This window comes from Mandrillus leucophaeus, unplaced genomic scaffold (assembly GCF_000951045.1).
Source record: "Mandrillus leucophaeus isolate KB7577 unplaced genomic scaffold, Mleu.le_1.0 Scaffold1054, whole genome shotgun sequence".
Classification (NCBI taxonomy): Eukaryota; Metazoa; Chordata; class Mammalia; order Primates; family Cercopithecidae; genus Mandrillus; species Mandrillus leucophaeus.
Window position 1 is genome coordinate 319,255 of NW_012098699.1, and position 6,000 is coordinate 325,254.

Genomic DNA, 6,000 nt, shown 5'->3' on the forward strand with positions numbered 1-6,000 from the left:
TTGCAAGGAGAGATTCAATTTGTCAGGATTCTCCACTCTAAAAGGTGGCTCATAGTGAAGTTTCACCCTTCCTGGTCTGCACAGAAGTCAGTCAGTCTCTCTCTCTCTCTCTCTCACACACACACACACCACACACACACACAAACACACACACACACACACACACTCCACCCTTAACCTCAACCCGCGCGCTTGGGGGTAGATTCCCGAGAGGATCAGGGAATCTCTTATTTTTCTCACTGCCTTGGGTGAGAAACCGCTACCTCCTCCCAGGAAACACCCGCGTGTTGGTGTGGACCAGTGGACTCGCTGGAACATTGACTCACGACCTAACCATGCACCAATCTCTTAATTGCAGAGACCGCATTCCTCTTTTGTGGAACTGGGGTGATTGGGGCAGCCTAAAGGTTCCTGGGACTGGTTCACTATGGGCTTGGGTGCTCATTTCCAGTACATCTGACACGTGTGCACATCTATATTTGAATCTGACCACCTGAGCCCTGCTAACACCAGCGCACAGACCTACACTGTCTTTCTGTCCCTCCGGCTACTTTCCCTGCTTGCTGTTTCTGTTGGGTGATTAACGACCCCAAATAGTGTAAGGAATTCGACTTCTCAAGCTCAGCATTTTCAATTCCTTAATTTGTCCCTGGGTGACCGTTAGCAATTGTGGCTGTAGATCACATGGGGCGGACCAGGTAGAATGAGCAGCTGATTCAACACTGTTGAGTTGGGGTTTGGTTTCATTTTTTTTAAGGCGACTCTGAAAGTAGCCCCTGGAGAACTTCAAGAAGGCAGCAGGCTGCAGGCTGTGGAGGTCCCTGCACTAAGATGCCTTTGGGTTGTCACCACTTTCATTCTTTATAAATAGTAAAGTGCTAGCAACTAGCAAAGCCCCTCTGGGCCGCAGCCTCTGATGTGGGTGGGGCAGGCAGGTGAGAAAACTGAGGCTCAAAGGTTTCCTGCTTCAAATCAGAGGTCTCACTGGGAGAACTGCGCTCTGGGTTTCCTGTTTCCTGTGTGGATCCCGGGGTATATTTTCCTGGGAGCCAACAGGGAGTGTACTGGGAAAAGGAGAAGGTACTCACAGCAGAACTGTTCCAGAGGCAACCTTAGTTTGAGTTTTTTGTAGTTGTTTGGGTTAGAAGCAAGTTAGTCCTCTCCATTGCCCACCTCTCCCCTACACAGGCTGAGTCCTGATCATTGTTCTATTTCATTTAGAAAAGGAACATTGTCCCTCCTGAGGGGCTGGGAATGAGATCTGAAACATTCCAGGTTGCCTCAACAGCTGCTACCAGTTTTTTTTTTTTTTTTTTTTTTCAAAGTGGGGCTTTAAGTGGAACTTTTAAAATACTTTTCTGTCCCCATCACCCTCCTGATTAAGCAGACAGTGGCTCTGGGGCCAAAGCCTTTAGAGATGACTCCCTTCATGGACTTCTGGTACTCCCAAAGTACAAGGAGGAGTATAAGAGGAGAGGTGGAGGAAAGAAAAAGGAGACAGAGGAGAAAGAGAAAGGGAAGTGTCTTTATTTGTCCTGTTTGCTTGGGTCTTCCGGATTCAGGAGACTGATTCTGCTCTGATGGGGAGAAATTAGCTCCTTCCCTCCCCTGCAGCAACTGGGGCACGGCTAGCTGCTCCTTCCAAGCTCAGAAAGGGTCAAAAACGGCCTGGACCGGGAGGGGTGGCTCATGTCTATAATCCTAGCATTTTGGGAGGCCGAGGGGAAGGATCACCTGAGGTCAGGAGTTGGTGACCGGCCTGGCCAACATGGAAACGCCGTCTCTACTAAAAATACAGAAACTAGCCAAGTGTGGTGGCAGGAGCCTGTAATCCTAGCTACTTGGGAGGCTGAGACATGAGAATCGCTTGAACCCAGGGGGTGGAGGTTGCAATGAGCCAAGACTGAGCCATTGCACTCCAGCCTACAAGAGCAAAACTTCCTCTAAAAAAAAAAGGGGGGTGGGTGTGGTCTGGGCAAGGTGGAAAGAAGAGGGTATCTGCATCCTCTAGGTGGCAGCAGGCCTGGCTAGGGTCAAGAAGACCCTCCAACTCCCTCAGAGGGATTAATACCTGGGGTCTTCTGGGTGGCAAGAGTGAGACCCATTGAGCTCCAAAGTCCTGGCACTGAACTCTTCTCTCCGAGGTGCCAGGTTTGTAGTTTCTGAAGTCACACTATTGTGATTAAATGCATGATTTTGTAAAACACACAGAGACTGTGCGACTAGTCTTAGCTAGAGTGAGAACAGTAACTTCTGTCCTTTTTGGAGCTGACAAGCCTCTCCCAAATTAAGACTCTAAGCTTTTCTGAGAAGTTCAGCCACTCTGTGAAAATGCTGACTGAGGCTGAGGTGGGCTAACAGGGGCGACCTGCCTGTCTGCAGGCCTGTGAAACCCAATCAGTATACCTCCTAGAGAGAGTTGCAAAGGAATGTACGGGTGTGCAGGATGAAATCAGCCCAAGAAACTTTATAGAAACATGAGTGTGATCTGTGAGGAAAGCAAGGATGTAACTAAAGCAATGCATTTGCTTTTACTGGCTGACTGACAGGCTTTAGTGGGGGTTGGATAATTTTACCAACTGGTTGCAAAGACCTAAGGCCCTGCAGAGACATGGGGGAGGGGGCTACTCAAGAGAACTAGAAGACAAAAAGGAACAAATAAAAAAATCTTCCTATATTCCATGCACACAATTCTTTGTCACATATGTATTACATATGCACATACAAACTTATTTAGTTTAAAAAGAAAACCCTTGCCTTGAACACAATAGATATGCACATAAGTTCATGCATTCCCTCAGCAAATAATCATTGAATGTCTACCATGAACAGGGCATTTTGCTAGGCTCTCCTTTGTAAATATGTGTATGAGAGAGAGAGAGAGAGAGTGTGTGTGTGTGTGTGTGTGTCTGAGTACACATTCAACCAGCAAACTCCAATCTGGCTTCATAGCAGGTTTGTGAGACAACTCAGAACTCTGAGTGATGGGACTCAGACTTCAGGATACACACCACACACTTTGGGTCATTGCCAGAGGTGGTAACAAGTCTGCTAGTGCCCTAGGAGTTCACACTTTTCCTCTTGTGCAGTTGTGGAAGTGGAGGGGGGATAGCCTTGAGCTCCAGCTTTCAGCCAGCTATCCCCTTTGGGGATAATGCTGAGAAGCAAAATATGTTAAATCATTTTAAAATAATGCTTTCTATTCCTAAAGTCTGTTCCTCTTCCAGAATCGTTCTAAGGAGGTTGGAAATAACCAGGCAACCAATGGATTTCTTTTCAATGACTATGGCATTGAAGAGACTGACTTAGGGCAATTTCCATAAGTGTACTACACTTCAACAGTATGTACACACACAGGCACATGTATACACCAATATACACGTGACTATACAAATTTACTTACATAGAATGTAATCATACCTAGAAAAAAAGTAGGACAGAGTGGGGAGGGTGGATTCAGTTTTCCTTACTTTTGAAATTCAGTAACTCCACAAGTAGACTCAAAATATCACTTAGTTTTAAATTTTTTATTTGACAAATAAAAATGGAATATGTGTATCATGTATATGTTGTTTTGAAATATATATACGTTGTAGAATGGCTAAATTGAGCTAATTAACATGCATTACCTCATATACTTATTTTTGTGTGTGTGGTGAGAACATCTAAAATCTATTAGCAATTTTCATGAATACTATACATTCTTGAAAATTGCTAATAGTCACCATGTGGTACAACAGGTCTCTTGAACTTATTCTTCCTAACTGACCAGTCAGTTAGCTTTTAAACAGTCATTTTCATTGTGCCCTTACCAACTTATCTGCTATATCTGTGTAACCAAGACAGCAGACACTACCCCAGCCTTGTAGCAACAAATGACCCTGTTGCCTGTGGCTTCATGGAATAGTCGGTAAAATCCAATCCATAGTTCATGGTATGAAATGCTCAGACTCTCTCCCTAGCGGAGCAAGTGGAAGACGCTCAGCAGCCTTAGCATAGGAATCTGCAGGTACAACCACATTCCTGGACTGGCGACTTTGAATCCAGGCCAAGCAAAGAGAGGTACATCAATACAGGGATTCTGTATTTTTGGGGTCTAATTGGTGAGTATACAATAAAGGAGTGGAGAGGCAGGCAAAACAACCTAAGTAATACAAAATCCAGCCATAGAATGCAGTGGAAAATAATGGCATGAGAAGCCTTGGGGGCAAAGGTAAGGGGTAGCAGTTGAATGCCACCCGAACTCATCCAGATGCCGCTGCGTTCAAGCTCTCCCAGCACCCGCGGCCGAAGTAAATAACAATTCTCTGAATGCGAAGGCAGTGAGGAGAGGGCACTGCGAACTGCAAATTTCTTCTACGGATGAAGAGGACATTATAAAACTGCACACGACCTCCCTAATGGCCCGTTTATCCTAGCTCTGTCTAGTGAAGTAGAGAGCAGAAAAAAACATCTAGCTCTATCAAGTTGAAAACATTTTCACTTTCACCTTAAACTAGTGAAGCAAACGGGTTTTCCCTTTTTCGAACATCGCTCTTGTTTTCACATCTAGTCTTTGGGAATGTAGCCTCAATCTTAACTGCATATGATCGTTTCCACTGCACCTGTGCTGGAGAGACAGGCGCATCCCCACGTGGCGTCTGATCTCTAAATTATCTAACCTGGCGGCTGCGTATGACTCAAGGAAAGCCCTGGCCGTGAGCTTTTTTACCCAGGCTTGAGCTCAGCAGCCGGGCCCGCAGTGTTGCCGCCAGTGGGGATGCAGGGAGGCTGTTGGCGCGCCGGAGCCAGGCGGGAAAGGGACTACAGCTACCCGCCGTTGTAGCGCAGGAAGCAGGCGGTGCCAACACACACTTCGCAGTTCTGCACATTCTTCGTGTCTTGGAGGAGAGTAGAGCCCCCGTGTGAAGCTCCGTCCGCACCTGGCGAAGACGAGGGCATATTGCGCCACTCCAGCGACTCTGCGATGTTAAGACGCAGACCCGCTGCTGCGCCTGCCTTTGTCCGGAGCACGCGGGCAGCCGCCGCGAGGAGCAAGGTGGGGCTGCAGGGAGGGAGAGCCGCGGGGCAGATCCCTGGCCGGGGTCCTCTAGAAAGCCCGCTCTGCGCCCAAACGCGCCGCTCGGTCCGTGGGCCGCCTCGGACCCGACGCTGCCCGTGAATTCACGCGCTCCGGGACGCGCGGGGACCTTTGACGAGGTTTATGAACTGGGGGTCGTCCCCTGTAACCTGGCCGCGCTACCTCCGCAGGTGAGCGGGACTCATGGGTGGGTTCGGCAGCCAGCGATGGGGCAAAAAAGCAACCTCGCCTTATTTCTAGGGGCTCGGAGATGAAGAACGGCTGAGGGTCCCCGTCCACCCCAACCCGGGTATTGCCCTCTTTTCCGTCTTCTGGAAGGCGAAAACCATGCCATTTTGAGTTTCAACATATTTAGATTCTGAAAATCGACGGCCCTTCTCTTCTTTGCTAGAAGGGCCTGCCCGGTAGGCACAACCTCCGGAGAAACGGGCGGCGCGTGAGTTCCCTGGAGCCGCCGCCTGGGCATCAGAGCTCCTGTCGCACGGCTGGTGCGGCGCCCACTGGGCGTGGGGACTGGGCCCGAGGCTCCCGGGACCGGGTCGTGGTTAACGCCGAGGCCAAGCCCTTCGAAGAACTCTGAGTTCTCTGCCTGACATTTCATCCCTCAGGAAGCTTCCCTTCCCTACTTTTGAGGGTGTCTCGTTCTTTGGCGGGGTGGCCCTGTGGGGGAGGAAGGAGAAGTGTTCCTCCACTGCTGTTCTGCGGAGCGGGACGTGGCTTTGTTCGGCCTCCCTGCTGTCGGGTTGTGCCTGTACTCCGGCCCGCACGCCTCACCGCTGGGGCTGGCCGCTGCTCGGGCCCCGCGCAGGCACACGCGACAAGGCGAAGCCCCGACGCCCCGCGGGCGCTTGGGCCCAGCACACCCGCGCACAGCCCGGGAAACGGGAAGGGCCATCGTCGGCTTCCCTCTTGCAGATTCT